Below are 18,559 nucleotides of genomic sequence, written 5' to 3' on the forward strand. Positions count from 1 at the left end.
ATCTCCATTACATTCAAACTTTTCCTCTCTGCTACACCCATATTCCATGTTTCAGCCCCATATAACGCAGTCGGTACCACAACACCCTCATACAACCTTCTCTTTACATCCATTCTAAGCGAACGACATCTAAACACTTTTTTCATTCCTCCCAGCACCTTTCCTACTTCATTTATTCTAAACTTCACTTCTGCATCTATTCTTCCATCCACAACAACATGCAAAAGGATAAAAAAAAAAAAACTTACTGAGGAATACAATATACTACAACTGTAATCCTGTGTGTGTGTGTGTGTGTGTGTGTGTGTGTGTGTGTGTGTGTGTAGTACAAACAAAACTGGAAAAACGGTTTTGACGAAATTTGGCAGGATGGTTGGAACAGGATCCCAGATGGACCAGTTTCAATTTCATGTCAATTAAAATGTTCTGAATGAGTGTATTGTTCCCTAGAAATTGTTCCCAATGGTGTTACATGTCTCATATGCGGTAAAGTACGACAAGAGAGAGGGAGAGAGAGAGAGAGTGTGTGTGTGTGTGTGTGTGTGTGTGTGTGTGTGTGTGTGTGTGTGTGTGTCCTGTTGTTGAGGGTGGTGTTGCTGATGTTAGGACTGTCACAGTCCCCAAGACCCCTCTTCAGAAGATTTACAAGCTAGTCTCAGTCATCGAACAGTGGCAGAGCAATAGTGGTTCATCGTCACTTGGATGGACACCTTTAAAGGATGCATTGTGTGGAATCTAAATAACTGAAAAATTACCAGCCAAACCTTCTGGATATACTCGTGAGATTTTTTTCTCAGATCCTAATGGTTGCTTGTACAGTCGAGAGAGAGGGATGATTGGGGTTTCAGGAGAGGTTTGTACAGTTGGCAAAAGTTGATTCGATGACAGGCTGGAAATGGTAGTAGGTATTTTTGTTGTTGACAGGAGCACTAATATGTGTTGGTGCTGACAAGTTTTCTAATATATGTTGTTGCTGACAAAAATATGAATATGTTATCATTTGCAGGACTGGTTCTTGCTGCCGCTGCTGATGGCACCCAGAGTGGACGGGGTGTACCTGCCTGCCGAGCCTGGTAGGCTGATGAGAGAAGGCAAAATCGCCAAGGTGGACCTCATGGCAGGCACTAACAAGGACGAAGGCGCTTTCTTTTCGCTCCGTAAGCATTGCACGGACTGTGTTGTATGTATGCAATGTCACGGGTTAGACGACCGTATCCTTAACCCCTTTATTCTGGGTTATTCCTTTTTAATTTATTCTTGCTGCTACCAAACAATTAAATCCAGGTTAAGGGTGGCTCTTTGAAAAACAGGGCTTATGTATCCCTTCCCTATCCCTTTCAGAACAGGATATAATTCCGGGTTTAAAATTGTCTAAGGTACCATAAATAGATGAATAACATTACCAAAGAGTTGAAGGGACTGAAACTCCGGGACGATGGTGCAGTGCATGCTAAACCCCACCCACTTTTATTTTTGCAATATTTACGGCATACATGATGTGAGGATTTTTTTTTTTCACTTTTGATTTTGATACATGTGAACTATATCTTATCCGTTCAGGGCTTCTAAATATGAGCATCGAAATCTGAGGTACTGCCTGAACAGTAGTAATCATGGGTTATCTTAATGCCACTGAGAATCCTGAATAATAGTTTGGGTACCCGAGTCATTCAAAGACTTCACGAAGAAAAAGTAGGTTTGCTTTTATAATACTATGGGGGTACGATGGACAATTACACGCAAATGCGTCTGGCTACACTTAGTCTTAAAAAGGAATAACCTAAAGAGGAATCAGATCATTAGTATACAACCTATAAAACAGACCTTCAGAAATTTCGCCAACGGATACTTGCAAACACTCCCATCTCTATAGTTAACTTACGGCCTTTTTTCGTTCTGTTTGCAGTTTATTTAAACTCCATAGGAGAAAAAGGGCTCTGTCTGTCTGTTTGTCTGTCTGTCTGTCTGTCTGTCTTCTGTCTGTCTCTCTGTCACTGTCTCTGTCTGTCTGTCTGTCTGTCTGTCTGTCTGTCTCTGTCTCTGTCTCTGTCTCTGTCTCTCTCTCTCTCTCTCTCTCTCTCTCTCTCTCTCTCTCTCTCTCTCTCTCTCTCTGAAATCGAATTAATCAATAAAGTAATTACTTAAAATATGGATGGGTGGAGAACAAGCAAGTCTGAGAGGTGATGGTTGTTGTTAATTAATTAATCAATAAATATTTAAGTAAAATGTGGATGAGTGAAGAGCGAGCAAGACAGAGAGGTTGACTGGCTGGCTAGCTGTGACATACACATGATGTCACAGGGGGAATCTCACCTGATTGGTTCATGGCTTTTTATCGGTCATTGTGACCTTGGAGTTGACTCGAACTGTCGACCACTAAGACAAGTACACATCAGCAGCAGGAGAGGATTCATTTGACACCTCAGTCGTCAAGATCGGTCCATAAATTCGAACTAAACAACGCGGACGAATGGGCTGATGGACAAAAAACATAGCTGAATTAGTCTCACCAAAGCCCGAGATTTCGTATCCGAGAATGCGAACATCACACTGAGGGAATACGGCATAACTTTGAAGTGAGTTAATGCAGGTATTGTTTAATGGTTAACTATTTTTATGACCTACTTGGCATCTAGCTTTCGTCCAGTAGTCAGGTGATCAGTACTGTTACATATCTGTTCACACATTGCACTTTTTCTTTTTTGCTATATCATAGCTCAAAAGATATGATTTTCCATTCCGAACTGTAATGCAGACTCCCTAATGAAGATAATACAGGCACACTTTCACTCGAGGTGATAATTGTTTTGATGGTCATCTGGAATATTCCTGCTAATCTTAGTATTTCTCCAGGATGGTGTTCCTTAAACAGACAACTGGCCGATCTGTCTATCTATCTACCTATCTGTCTATCTATCTATCTATCTATCTATTTCTCTATTGCCTGACGCCTTAATCTCGTAAAGGATGGCCACAAACAAATCGCCGCCATGTTTCCCTGTCCCCCTCCATTTCACTGCACTTCCCCAAGCTCACCCCCCCCCCTCTCTCATATACCTCTTCACTCCACCCCTCTATCTCATTCTCGGCCTCCCCCTCCCTCTCCCCCCTCCATCTCATTCTCGGCCTCTCCCTCCCTCTCCCCCCTCCACCTCACTCACGTACACTCTCCTCGTTAGTCTCTCACCCTCCATCCTCTCCACGTGACCACACCACCTCAATGTGTTTCTCCTAACGCTTTCTATCACATTCACACCACAACGCTCCTTCACTTCCTCATTTGTCAGTCTGTCTCTCCATGTGACTCCACATGCTCCACTCAAATAACTCATTTCCACTGCTCTCACTCTAGACTTCTGCCCCTCCAACAAGGTCCAAGCTTCAGTTCCATACGTTAGAGTTGATATCACAATACTGTCATGCAGTAACTTTTTCACTTCCATGCTCACTTTCCTGTATCTTATCACTGTTTTCAAGGAACCAGCAACCTTTCTTCTTTGATGTACCCTTTCAAACACCTCTTCCTCTAAACTTCCATCCTTACTCATCACACTACCCAAGTATTGAAACGCACTCACATTTTCCATTTCCTCCTCATCCAACCTCACTGTACATTCACTGACTTCATTTCTCTCGAAGACCATAACTTTACTCTTTCCTACATTCGCCTTTAGATTCCGTTTCTTACACACTCTCCCAGACTCATCCACCAAGCCTTGCAGCTTCCCTTTGTCTTCACTTAACAAAACATTATGATCTGCAAACAACAGTACTGTACAGGGAGTTTTCAAACACTGCCCTGTCTCATTAGGGCCTCTTCAAAATCCACCGCCCTACCTTGCACCTCTTTTATAACCCCATCCATATACAGACTGAACAACCATGGAGACCTGACACATCCCTGTTTCGATCCAACATCCAGATGGAAAAATTCTCTCAGTTCACTATCCACACGCACTACAACCTTGTCACCCTCATACATACTCTTCGTGGGATTCAGCAACTTCCCATATACTTCATATGTTCTACATATTTTTCACATTCTTTGTCTAGCCACTCTGTCATATGCTTTCTCCAGATCCATGAAGGCCGCAAACAGCTTCTTTCCATCCTATAGAAACTTTTCCACAAAAGACCTAGGAATTGAAATCTGATCTACACAAGTGGCTGATCACTTGTTGGAAAAGGGGCGACGAATGTTGAAATTCGTTAAGACGATATACTTCATACTGGAAGATCGTACACCGGAAGTTTCCTGCCACCTTCATAAAGTATTTCCTTTATGCTTAAGTGACTTGTGTATCTACTCACAGTCTTCTCCATCGTGTTTCTATCCTCAGCTCTGTACGCCTTAGAGAATGTTACGAAAGCAGTTGAGGATAACTTTTCTGTGATTGGACCCACCACAACTGGCTTCACAGAAGACATCCCTGGTAGAGAGAGCTTAGCCAGGGAGGTGTACCAGTATTACCTTGGAGGCACACACATCACAGGAGACAATGTTGAACAAGTCACCCAGGTAATAACACAACCACAGTTCTATTTTCAACGGTTTCACTGTACTGTATACTTTTTCTATTCAATGAAGTAGTTCCAATATAAAATTAGAGACAACAATTCGTCAGATATTCGAACACTCTCGTTTCTTGTCTTCTGTCAGCTAATCTTCCCAAGCATAAGGCTTGATGGCTTCCTATTTTATGCTTTAGGGATGTAAGTAACAGACGTGTCACATGTGTGAAAGTAGATACAGGAGTAGTGGAATACTATTATATTATTATATTTTCTCTCGCTTCTCTTGTTTCAACCTCAGTAAACGTGAAAAAAAAGTAATGCATCCAAAGCAACCAACAATGATGGCATTGATGTGTGGAAGGTGGAGGTTGAGGGACTGCAGAAGTATTCTGCTGTCGGAGAGGACACAAGTTTGATCCCAGGCTGAGATACGGAATCAGGGGAATGACTTCAAATACGTTACAACAGACTTTACTTATCTTCTACAAGACCCACCGACGTTATTCAAACGTCTCACTTATACCACCATCCTCGTCCCAACTGGAAGAGCTCTAACATTATGTTTAATATGGACAGTAGGTAATATTGCCAAAGTAGTGACAGGTGGAAGTGTGTGGCATTTGAGACTATTGAGCTTTAGGGATTGGAACATTAGGTTTATGCTTCACATCACACTGGAAATATAGCTAAAGATAAAGTCAGCAGCACGGGTTCCCAGGTAATCAAATTTCCTTCTGGAGTCAACTGAGAGCGTAGGAAGAGAAAAGACAGGACTTTTGACTGTGAACAGTACATGTCGACTTCAAAATTAAGCATAAATATAAGCCTTCTTTTTCATCTACAGTGTATAAGCGATTGATGAGCGTAATCTAATTCCAGTCTATCTTCTCCAACAGATGCTCGGCGACGCCCAATTCATGGTATACCAAGATCTTACCGCCATTCACCACGCCTCTGTTACCGAAAACAAAAAAACGTTCAGCTACGAATTCCGCCACAAAGGACAACAAACAATTCTTGAAGGCATGCCAACAAAAATGGGCAGGGAATGTAAGTGGTCAAGGCCTCATTATAAGTGGCACAGCAGGTTACGTAGCAAATTTCCTTTACAATTAATTTTGCGTGTTACGTATTACCATACATTTGTCCTTGCATGATTTTAACATCAATATAGTTTGCATCAGTAACAAGCAAGAGATACTGAAGTGCAGAGTGCACCACAACTTCCTGATAAAACATGCCGCTAAAACTACCACACCATTGATGATATATTTAAACTGCAAGTTGAGATGTTTAATTCTTAACACTTAGACTGAGGAGATGCTCTTTAAGTTCATATATTTGTTATCAGATTGAATAAGACTGAAAGTACTTTATTCTTGCCCAAATGTTTATATGTGATACTTTTTAGCATTACTGGTTCACTAGATTTGTCCTGTGTATTAGCAACTGACAATCCACCAAGGAGAAGGAGAACTGATTCCAGACCTGGATTGTCAGACCAAGTGTTTAGGGTTACCGAAATCCTGTTCATAAGCTAGTCCCTTCTCTGACTTGGGAGGCTGGTGAGAGATATGCACCCCATCTCCGTAAAAAAGCTACAAAAATTGAGAGGCAGGACTCGGGTCAAGTGGTTTCGGCTGACCCTGACCCAGATTTCCTGGGGGATCCCTCCTCAGATGCTGGCAGGCAGAACTCTTGGAGCCCTGTCAGGCTGACTCCTATAATGATAGCTGCTTGGTAAAGCCTTCGGGACGCCAGCTGCTGGATGAAAGGAAAGGATCTCCGCTCCCCAGTCCTGTTTTTTAATGGACATCATGGTGATTCGGAGGACCCACGAGTCCGAAGTTCCACACGCTGGTTCAGTCTGAAGGGCACTTTAGGTGGGAATTTTGAATGTTCTAAGGCTTTCAGAGAATGATCAACTGTCTTTATTGTCACGAGTGATCAGACGACTAAGAGTAGGCACTTTCCTCACTCTATGAGGTGAAACGATTTGACCATGGCCGCATAAATGGTTAAAGTCACACATACTACTGGTCTGGTTGTGACAAAGCTGTCCATATTATGGGAAGTGCTATGACGATTTCTACTAAATTTGCCTCTTCTGTTGACTGGGTTACCCCACTTGGCGAATGTATGATGTTCGTGAGGCTGAAACACACTTTGAGCTACATCACTCTTACAGCAGTATATGCTCGTGTTGAAATGAGTGATCTTGAAAAGAAAGAGCTGTTTTATGCCAAACTCGATTCACTTGTGGACACTGCTTTTTATGGGATATGTTGTTTATCTTGGACGACTTCAGTTCTGTCAGAGTAGGATTCAAGGAACGTGTAAGTCCTCGGGGTTTTGTAACCAAAATTTCACATTGTCTTAGTGTGTGGACTTCACATAATCTTGTAAACTGAGAATCTCTTGATCTTTGTTTTGCTGGCCTGATCTTTATTGCTGGACTAGGTTTTCTTTTGTCGGAGGTGCTGCTAAGGCGACTGACCACATTCCTGAAAGATACTCGATGGACAATCATTCAGAATTGTAGGAGTTTCAGGAGGACCGCTGTTCACAGTCCTGTTCCTACTTTAAGGCTGAATATCAAAACTTAGAGACCCGAATGATTCCACTTAAAGAGGTTTCGTTTTGAGAAACTCAGGAACCTGGAATGTAAGGGGAGCAAATGATGAGGTGAAAGAGAGAGAGATTGTCCAGGTGCTTGAGGATGCGAAAGTGGATGTATGTGGAATAACTGAAACAAAATGGAGAGGAGAAAGTGTGAGAGAATGGGAGTATGGATGGGGTATATGTGCAGGAGTAGGTGAGAATGAGAGGGCAAAGGAAGGAGTATGTATAGTTGTGAGTAAAAGATGAGAGAGGAGCATAAGACAGTATGGATCAGTTGGGTCAAGGATTGTGTGGGTAAAGTTGAAAGTTGGAATACAAATGTGGGCGATTGTGTGTGTGTATGCGCCAATGCAAGATCGTGCTAGAAGAGTGAGAGAAGAGTTCTGGACAAATGTAGAAGTGTGCATGGAAAAGTTTGGAAGGAATGAGAGTGTTTTGGATTGGTGATATGAATGGTAAAGTTGGGAATGTAAAGGTGGATGGAATAGTTGGTGAGTGGGGTGTGCCTGCTGAGATAGATGAGAATGGGAGTGCATTAGTGGACATTTGTGCTGGGAGGGGGTTGGTGATAGCCAATACCTTTTTCAGGCATAAAATGATCCACAGGTATACATGGCGAGTGATGAGAAGGGTGGGTGGTGAACTGAATGAAAGGAAGGCAATGATTGATTATGTGTGTGTGGATGAAAGGATGCGAAGATGTGTAATGGATGCAAGAGTGTATACAGGCTGGGGGAGTGGACTTTCTGACCACTACTTGGTGATGGCCAGAATTAAAGTACAAGAAAGTTGGAGGAATAGAAGAAGGGAAAGACGAGAGGAAGGAGTAGTTGCAAGGAGAGTGGAAAGGTTACAGGAGGATGAGAAAAAGGCAGAGTATAAGAGAGAAGTGGAGGAACGATTGGGCAAATATGAATTGGACCAGATGGGAGACGTGGAAGGTGTGTGTAGAATATTTACAGAAGAAATATGTGCAACATGTGATGTGGTGTGTGGAAGGAAGAGAAGACGGAGGGGTGTGCAAGGAACAGCGTGGTGGACTGAAGAGGTGAAACAGGCTGTGGCACAAAAGAAGAAAGCATACAATGAATGGATGAGAAATAGGGGCGTGGAAGAGGTTGAGAGGCGGAAGAGAGAGTTATGTGTAGAAAGGAAGAGAGAGGTGAAAAGATTAGTAAGAGAGAGTAAGAAGAGAGTGGATGAGGAATTTGGAAGAAATTTGAGTGTAAAGTGGAGGGACTGTAAGAAAATGTTCTGGAGAGAGGTGAAAAGAGTAAGACAGGGGTGGAAGTGAAGTTAGCAGGGGAGTGAAAGATAAAAATGGTAGATTACTAGTGGAGAAGGGAGAAAAAGTGAGCAGATGGAGAGAACACTTTAAGGAATTGTTGAACGTAGAGGATGGAAGTAATGCGAGTATAAGTGGCTGGGGAATGGCTGGGAGAAGGAGGGAGGTGAGAAGACAGGAAGAAATCAGTAGGATAGAAGTTGTGGAAGCAATGAAGAAAGTTAAATCTGGGAAAGCCCCAGGAATTGATGGAGAGTGTGGTGAAATGCTGAAGCATGGGGGAGAGATAGCAGTAGAATGGATGTGGAAGATGTGCAGATTGGCCTGGGAGGAAGGTAGAGTCCCGGAGGATTGGAAGTCAGGTATAATTATTCCCTTGTACAAAGGAAAAGGGGAAAAAGAAGTGTGTGGTAACCATAGGGGCATTTGTCTTCTTAGTATAATACGAAAAGTGTATGGTAGGATACTTATTGACAGAGTTAGAGAAAGAACAGAGAAATTAGTTGGAGAAGAACAGGGAGGCTTTAGGAAGGGAAGAGGTTGTGTAGATCAGATATTCATTCTCAGATCTTTAGTGGAAAAGTTTCTAGAGAAGGGAAAGAAGTTGTATGCGGCATTCATGGATTTGGAGAAAGCATATGACAGGGTGAATAGACAAGGATTGTGGAAAGTGTTAAGAATACATGGAGTAGATGGAAAGTTGTTGAATGCTGTGAAGAGTATGTACGATGGTGCGAAGGCTGCAGTGCGTGTGGATGGTGAACTAAGTGAATTTTTCTCTTTGAAGGTTGGGTTGAAACAGGGATGTGTCATGTCTCCATGGTTGTTCAATCTGTACATGGATGGGGTAATAAAAGAGGTACAAGGTAGGGTAGTAGATGTTGGAGTGGCCATGGTGAGAGAGGATAGTGTTTGGAAACTCCCTGTACTGTTGTTTGCAGATGATACTGTGTTGTTGAGTGAAGACGAAGGAGAGCTGCAAGGCTTGGTGGATGAGTTTGGGAGAGTGTGTAAGAAACGGAATCTAAAGGTGAATGTAGGGAAGAGTAAAGTGATGGTCTTTGAGAGAGGTGAAGTCAGTGAATGTACAGCGAGGTTGGATGGTGAGGAACTGGAAAATGTGAGTACGTTTAAGTTCTTGGGTAGTGTGATGAGTAAGGATGGAGGTTTGGAGGGTGAAGTGCTTGAAAGGGTACAGCAGGGAAGAAAGGTTGCTGGTTCCTTGAAAGCAGTGATAAGAAACAGGGAAGTGAGCATGGAAGTGAAAAAGTTACTACATGACAGTATTGTGATACCAACTCTAACGTACGGAAGTGAAGCTTGGACGTTGTTGGAAGGACACAAGTCAAGAGTGAGAGCAGTGGAAATGAGTTATTTAAGAGGAGCCTGTGGAGTCACATGGAGAGACAGGCTGACGAATGAGGATATAAAGGAGCGTTGTGGTGTTGATGTGGATGTGATAGGAAGCGTTATGAGGAACACACTGAGGTGGTTTGGCCATGTGGAGAGGATGGAGGGTGAAAGACTGACGAAGAGAGTGTATGTGAGTGAGGTGGAGGGGGAAAGAGGGAGGGGGAGGCCGAGGATGAGATGGAGGGATGGGGTGGAGAGGTATATGAGAGAGGGGGGTGTGAGCTGGGAGCAGGGGAGTGAAATGGCGGGGGACAGGGCGACTTGGAGGCGATTTGTTTGTGGCCAGCCCAAACGGGATTGAGGCGTCTGGCAATAGATAGATAGATAGATAGGAAAAAGATGTGTGCTTATGAGTATGCATTAGCGGTCTCATTTTGGTTTGAGGTGCTCAGTGTTGTGGAGGATGTTGTTGAACAGTGAAATATCTTTAGGTGTTCTCCCTACGTGTCAAGTGGGGTTGGTGGAGGATTAGTGCCCCTCCCTGTAAAACAATTAACTCTAAGCCCTTTTCCACCCCGTTTGGGATACATGGCGTCTGGCAATGAATGAATGAATGAATGTATTACTCTGGCATGCTCATGAATGCATTCGCTGGATTAGACATGAGTTTTGTTATCCCTCTCTGGAATAGGAAATAAGACCAACGTGACTGCAGTAATTACCGCGGTGTTCAGTGTGCCAAGCAGGGTTCCTGCTTATGTGCTCTTGACGTGTATCCCAGTCCATTTGTTGAAGTTTCAAAGGCGTGATTAATTCGGATTCACGTCCAAGTAGTCTACAGTTGACCGGATCCTAGCATTTCGAGTTTCGTGGAATGCGGTCGTGAGTTTCATCAATGACTACTTGCTTCCTATGTCAGTCTCATGAAGGTGTTTGAATCAGCAAATTGGGTGGTGCTACTGGGAATTTCCGTAATTCCATTGGATCCCCATGGGAAAATTCAGCCGACACCTGACTTGAATTCAAATACTGTCAGTGCTGTCAAGTGTGTGTATGGGGAAGGGGGGGGACAAGGGCGGGGGGAGACCCGATTTCTCTCTGGTAAGAGCCTGAGTGAGACAAAGATGAGTCCTTGCCACTTCTCAGCACGTGCATGGATTGGGTGCTGGATCAGGCTGTGAGTCAGAGTCACTGTCGAATATCGAATGGTAATTTTAGTGTTACTGACCCTGACGTTCCCAATGATGTATTTATTCTTGCAGAGTTGCTGGAAACACTCCTAAGTACTCTCAAGGCATGTGAAGCCACTGTGACTAAAATTATCCTTGTCCATGACCAGGGTCTAGGCATTCGTTGGCTTGTTGGATGAAGCATTACTATCTAGGCAGGCACGTGATGACGACGGAAAATTCTTAGTAAAATTTGCTTATCTTGGTAGTGTGATCCATAATACCGGTAGGTCAGATGATAGTATCCCTTGCCGCATTGGTCTGGTCTTTAGTGTTATGAATGCACTCAGTCTGAGTATTTGGCATTATCGATATTTGTGTAAAAGCTCAAAAATCCACATCTTCAGGGCGCCGGTGCTTTTTATTGTTTTATCGTTAAGACATGAATATTAAATGGCGCCTTGGATCAACGAATTGATTCCTTTCGTACAGAGTGCCATCACAGAATCAAGGGATATCTCTGATATGATCAAATGTACCATAAGTGATTACTCCATGAAACCAATTCAAGAATATGCACATTTTACCAGAATGTCAGTTTCAGTTAAGTGAACACGTGGCGTGTTTCCCTGAAGTTTACTCTGCTCATTGGATGATATCTGAAAGAATCAACCTGGAAGGAGACCATGGGGAAGGCCACAAAACTCATTGCTGAAGCAAGTCAATCGTTCCTGTCTGCAGGTACTTAAGGAAGGAAAAGTCACAGCCTTAAGGTTTTACAAGAGAGATCCCTGTGGATGGACTCACAGGGTGAGTGGGGCTATGGACCATACTATAAAAACTACACGCAGGTATTGCCGAAAGTTATCGTCTGACGTTTCTGTTTTTCGTACCATAAATAAATTTGTTGTTCACGCCAGGCATTCATCACCTGGTTATGGCGTAAAATCGTAGTGGAATGTCACAGAAGGATAAACGCCACCAGAGACCCCGTTTTGTGCACTAAACTTAAATATTCATAAATGTGACAGCTGGTTTGTCCATTTATAAACACTGGATAATTCAGAAATAAAATTTTATTTAGCTGGCAATATATATATATATATATATATATATATATATATATATATATATATCTATATATATGGTGGTCCAACTCAGTAGGTCAAAAAATCGAAGTGTTCATGGACATTCTCCACAAGAATACTTTTTGTCCACGTGGACTGGCAAAGCTATAGGCAAAATCTTAGCATGATTTAAGCCGCCGCATCCCGGCAAATGTTTCACCAATGACACTCTCCCCCCCAATCCCGGCAGATTTTTTTTTTTTTTTTTTTTGTGCTAAAACCTCACTTTTTATGAGAAACATCGAGAATTCAGAGAGAAAGTGCTCAGCTGAGTTTAGAAATACGGTACAGGTACCAGTACCTTCACCTTGGTACCACGTTCTCTCAGGCCAGGGTCCAGAGAAAACGTATTCTATGGGAGGGGCAACTATTCCATACCACTCATATTTAGTTAGATATTTATTAGGTACGAATTTATATGTAGTACAAGAGTATATTGCTTTTCAGTCAGTAATATAGGCAATATAAGCGTTATTCACCCACTAAACACATCAACATTTTGCACCTTCCTTTACGACGTTACTGCCTCATCACTTCTGCTTGTTTCTTCCTCTGGCTTGTTTCTTCCTTTGTCTTCCACCTCAGGAATCACTTTTGCCTTGAATTTCGTCATTGGAGAGACCGTGGCACAACATGTCTTTACTGGGCAGGTCACAGCTAATAGGTGAGTTGCTGAGAAAATGGCGTGCGGGGGGGGGGAAGGGGGGGTCAGGTGGGGCCAGGCAGTATCCCCACCTGATGGCGGATAGAGGAAGGTCTCCCACATACGTCTACCAAAAATCACCCGTGAAACTTGAAAAATGTGCAAATGATGGACCTCGCAATTGCAAAACGTATGGATACGTTATCGGGTGTCACTGTGACAAAACGTGGTGACATCCACACGTCAACGGGATGTCTCAGGTTAATATTTAGAGGTCGTTCAAAAATGCTTTTTTTTTAAATGCAAGGAAGAATGAACCAATGGCCTGGAGCCCGCAAACCGTTCCTTCCAAGGAAAATGAAGAAAAACAATACAAAAGAAAGCCAAATGCAAGATCCGTTCATTTTGAGATGCCTGGACACACTGCATTTGAAATACTGGAGATCATAGGATGTAGGCAATACAGAGAGAGGGAGACAGTTCCAGAGTTGACCTGTTACATAAATGAATGACTGGGAGTAACGGTTAACTCTTGCATTAGAGAGTTGGACAGAAAAGGGATGAGAATTTGTTGCTAGATGGGTGCTACGCACCCATCGTAGAGGTGGAGGGATGCAAGTGGAAAGTTTAGAGGAGCAGTGGCCATTGAAGAGTGATAGAAAAGAGATAAAGATGCAACAGTGCGGCAAAAAATGAAACAGAGGTTGAAAGGAGCCAGTAAGAGGAGGAGAGTTAATGAGACAAAAAACCTTTGACTCCACCCTATTGAGAAGAGCTGTATGTAGGGAGCCTCCCCACACAGGAGAGTTGTACTCTACACAGGGGCGATAAAATCCGTGTATAAAGTCAACAACTGTGCAAGGGCAAAGAAGGTACGGAGTCAGCTTAGCACACCTAATCTCTTGGAAGCAGATTTTACAAGAGATGTAATGTGATCTTTCCAAGATAAGTCCCGAGTGAATGAAACCCCAAGCATGTTGAAGGATGATGCAGGATTGAGCTGGTTATTATTAAACATTAGTGAGTACTCCTGCGGAGGATTTTGTCAGTTTGATAGGTGTAAGAACTGAGTCTTTGATGCATTAAAAACAATAAGATTATTTTTGCCCCAGTCAGAAATATGAGCCAAGTCAGCCATTAGGTGTGGCATAGCCTCATCCCTTATTTGTTGAAGTTACTGCTGAGTCTTGTTTGACATTAAAGATAGTGGCCTGTGAACAGCAGGTGATTTTCTTATGTACTTGTCACTCCGATTCTTCTGACTCCTTTTTTGCTTTTTTATGTATGATGGCAGGATCTAATATTCTTTGCACCATTTATGAGCAGGAATTGGCAGCACTTGATGTCCATCCCTCAGATCAGCACTAATGCTCAATATGCTAGGTAGGTCTCTTTCTGTGGCAGTACATCGGTCAGAGGTGATTGGCTTATCACAAAAAGCACAAATATCACATTGTTCTTGTGCTACCATCTCGCTTCATTCACACTGTCTTCAACCCATGTATGTACTTCTGTCTCAACACTTCAGTCTGTCCCTAAGCTGAAAAGTAAAATCATCTGATGAAGTAATCTTTAGTTGATAAATTCAAAGCAAAAATATCAATATAGATTTATGATTTTTTGCGTTTGGTGCACGTTCTCTGTGAATATCAGTGACAAAGAATTTTTTGAATAATACTGTTGCAGAAATGGATTTATCACTCCTTGAAACCCATAAAAGGTGGTATGATATGACCAAGTGTGAATTTTAGTCACTAGGCTATATAAGCTTCCCATACTGATGGTAGCCATCTTGGATTTTTCGTCCCCCACGGTTAGCTTACGTGGAATGTTAAGATTATCCATTGACTTTGACTTTGGAGGCTTCTATGTAGCATTCTTGAAAAAAATCAGGTTTTTCTATTTTTTTCCAGGTGTATTCTTAATGTTCCTGGGCTAAATGAGTGACCAAGGCAGACTCATGCTCGCATGTTGGTTCTGTAAACGAACTTTTGTTCCATTATTATTAACCCCTAAACTGCGGCCATCGACAGCCGATCCCCCCCCCTGTGGCGGGGTTGTATCGCGGTCTCAGTACCTGTAGGAAAATATTTGCCAAAAATTAGAGATTAACCCTACAACATTTTAATTTTTATGGCAGATAGTACTTACATTCAGCTTTCTCCAGAGACGGGTGTTGAGCCTTCGTGGACTACCCAAGGACTTACATTCAGCTTTCTCCAGAGACAGGTGTTGAGCCTTCGTGGACTACCCAAGGACTTGTGGAGACTTGCAAAGTTGGGTAACAAAATCTTCACTTTCACACCTCCAGCAACCCGGTTTCCCCTCTACCACAACTCAACTCAGTCTGTCACAGTACACTTTATACTACAACGTACAGGTAGTTTGGAATCCGTATTTGTACAATAAGCACTGGAAATAAGGATAAAATCAACGGAGCGTACGGCCGACATGCAGCGCGGCGGCGGTCTTCCCGTCACTGAACAAACATTTCCCTTTTCACAACTAAAAACACGTATGCTACATCATTTTCCATCATAGTACATCCCAAAGGCTGGCATGTCACTATTACGGCCATAAAGATCACTGTCACTGCCAGTATTGTGAAGCAGGAATGAGAAAGACCACCGCGGCGCAATTTTATTCTGCCTTACGCCAGTCACTTTATTTTCGTTCCTGTCGGCCACTCGCACTTCATTTCTATCACTCACTTTCACTCTCGCTGTCAGTTTAGTGCCTAATTCATCACTGTCACTGTCATTACTTATAAAAATAATATTTCCTACGCACCAAACTGTCACTGTCATAACATAGAAGAGAAAAATATGCTTTCAACTTCTTACACTGGAGTGACTGTCACTCTCAAAACTTATATTATTACTATGTACAATTATTTACATTGAAATCACTGTTACTGTCAGTGCTTTTACAACTATATACACTAATTTACACTCAACTGACTGTCACTGTCAGTACGTACAAGAAAACTAAACACTAGTATCACTGTCATTCTCAGTATTATTTATATATTTCCACCCTTATTTTCAATATCTACTTAGGCTGTGGTTGTCAAATAAACACGGGTAAGCGCACAGGGGAATCTGACACTCTTTGCACTGCAAGGAGGTGCTTCTAAAAGTTCGTTCTTGCCGGTTTGTGTGGCTGCAAACATAGCACCTCCTCAGTGCTTTCCCCCTCTTGGCAGTGCTAGGCAGTGGCTCCAGGCGGTGTCGCTGAAAGTAGTCCTGGCACTGTAGGTGTCTGTGAGTGGCGCCTGGCACCTGATGGCAGTACCTGCCCAAAACGCTGAAGCAGCTGGTAGACACAAGTCTTTGAAAACTGCCTGAGAGAGTAGTTACTTCCTGTTCTTGATCTTATACAGGATGAAGGCGTTCAGCATGCACATATCCAGCAAGTGCAAGAACACCTTCTTGTACCAGCGCCGGTTCCTCCTCAGGCAGTCAATCTCTCCGATCATCATATCGGACTTCTCCACCAGCCGCATATTGATGTTGTAGTCAATTACAGCATCAGGCTTCATCACAGGATCGCCAGTCCTTCTGTCGACCTTCCCTGTGGCTTGCATTTACCCCTTGTGGACTGTGGTGAGCATATTGACGATCCTCTTGTCGTGCCACCGTATTGCCAGCATCTTCTCTGATTTCTTCAGGTGCACGTCTCCCTGCTTTGATCTTGCAGCCTCTGGGAAGGCAGGGTAGTGTGCCCTATTGCTTCTGACAGTGCCACAGGAGCCGACGCCGTGCTCTGAAAGGTACTTGGCAAGTTTGGGTGCTGTATAATAATTGTCCATATACAGGACATGATTCCCGCCGAAGTACTTTTCCAGAAGCACTTTCACCACAGAGCCAGAGAATCCAAGGGGGTCGGTCTTGTCCAAGTCCACATTGCTGGCGGTGTAGATAACGAAGTCTAGGATGAACCCCATCTTGCAGTCGCACAGCACGAAAAACTTTATTCCAAAGCGGTGGCGTTTCCTAGGAATATACTGCACGAACCGAAGACGGCCCCTGAACAAAACCAAGGACTCGTCGATCACTACTTTCTTGAAGGGCCGAAGGAACGTCATAAACTTGCCCTTGATCATGTTCAGGATTTCCCTCACTATCCATAGGGGGTCAGTCTGGGAAGGCTCATCGTTGTTTGCGAAGTGAAGGTATGTCATGAGTTGCCTGAAACGATCCCGAGTCATGTACTTGAAGATGGGTGTGGGGCAAAGATCGTCAGCACTCCAGTACTCCTCGAGCTTGTGCTTTCAGTTATGTGGCATCAGAAGCATCAAGCCAATGAATACAAATAGTTCCCGGATCGTCACAGGAACCCATGCTGCCATCCGCGACGTGGATGGCGTTGCACCTTCACTTTCACGAACTGCAGCACATTGTCCTTCGTACCTGTTGGTCTCGATACAAATCTGCTGCATGACTTCGTCATCCAGGAAGGCCAACAGGTAGACCAAGCATTCACCACCCTCGGGGACAGGGAAGTCAGCCTGGATCCCACACCCAGTGGAATCAAAGGGCAGATCCTCTGGCACAAAATCAGAGCCCTCAGACCACACAAAGGCATCCAGAGTGCCCTGCCTAGGCTGGGAGTGGGTGGGTGCATCGGAGCGTGAGGCAGGCCGTGTGGCAGTGGGTGAGACAGGCGGTGAGGCAGTGGGTGAGGCAGGCCGTGTGGCAGTGGGTGAGCTAGGTCGGGCCTGTGTGGTTGTGATGGTGGTAGGGAGAGTGGGAGAAGGTTCAAGGTCACTCGCAGTAGGCTGGGTGGTGAGTTGCCTAGTGCGATAAACCTTACCACTAATTTTAGAACTAGGAGACACTTTCCTACTCATGCCAGTACGAACACAGGGCCTATGGAAACCTCTACGAATACCAGACTGCCTACTTCCCTTCCGAGGTGGTGAAGGAGACTCCGAAGACTCTGGAGAAAGCACAGCAGACGATGATGATGAGAGAATGGGGCTGGGGGTGCGAGGCAGTATGGCGGCGGCGTGACCTGAGGTTGGGGACAATGGCTGGCCTGAGGAGATCAATGACTGGGAACCGGGGTCACCACTTCGCTTCCTCTTTGCCCCCTTGCCATACGCCACTCCCTTCTGCACTGGAGCCTTGCCTGATGAGGTGCTAGGCACAGCAATTATCTCTTCCTGCACCTCAGACTCAGCACTCGATAAAGTGTCTGATTCAGCAAGGCTCGACAACACCGCAACATCACTACCATAGTCCATAGAGGCTTTCAGTAATTCTAGGCCTATAGCAGACTCACTCAGGCCCTTTCCACTCCTTAGTATGGGTTTTGAAAGGGTAAAGGTCACAAAGTCCTTTTTCGGAGGGCTTGAAGGGACTGACTTGGAAGAGCTAGAATTCGAAATAATGTCACCTTGAAAGCCTGCGGTAAACTGCGGCTAAACAGGGGCAAACCACGCTAAAAAAAAAGCTAGTGTGATGACTGGGGAAACAAGAGTTTCCAATTAGCATAAACTGCTTGCGAGAGGAAAGCGCAGATTGACATTTCTGAGCAGTCCGCGCGCTACCATATATCACCGTGAGGGTGGCCGGGCCGCGGTGTGGGGGTGGGTAAAAAAAAAAGATACTTGGCAACAACGGAGGTCAGTGGTACAAAGGTCAAGTATGCTAATAGTAGCAAAAGGGTGGCGGTACTGATAGACAATACCAGCTTGAACCTGCTTGCCCACGTTTATTCAAAATTAACTCGAATCGCAAATGCGACGATCCGCTGTTATGTCCTTTTCGGCGAGCGTCGCAAACGCGACTCCCCGCGTTTTAGGGGTTAAGAATTTCACAGAATGTGGAGTTCTTATTGA

General features: G+C 43.9%; 1 pseudogene across 1 annotated transcript in view; it reads left to right on the forward strand.

The window, feature by feature from the left end:
* LOC145408093 (carboxylic ester hydrolase-like) overlaps nucleotides 1-18,559 on the forward strand; it is a 92,886-nt pseudogene that overhangs the window by 26,994 nt on the left and 47,333 nt on the right. The window contains exons 7-9 of the transcript XR_013898856.1: nucleotides 1,007-1,157; nucleotides 4,341-4,519; nucleotides 5,412-5,565. The product of XR_013898856.1 is annotated as a carboxylic ester hydrolase-like (transcript). The remainder of the gene's footprint in view (nucleotides 1-1,006; nucleotides 1,158-4,340; nucleotides 4,520-5,411; nucleotides 5,566-18,559) is intronic.

The sequence above is a fragment of the Coenobita brevimanus genome, chromosome 8 (assembly GCF_032717465.1).
Source record: "Coenobita brevimanus isolate Jiangsu-jjx chromosome 8, ASM3271746v2, whole genome shotgun sequence".
Classification (NCBI taxonomy): Eukaryota; Metazoa; Arthropoda; class Malacostraca; order Decapoda; family Coenobitidae; genus Coenobita; species Coenobita brevimanus.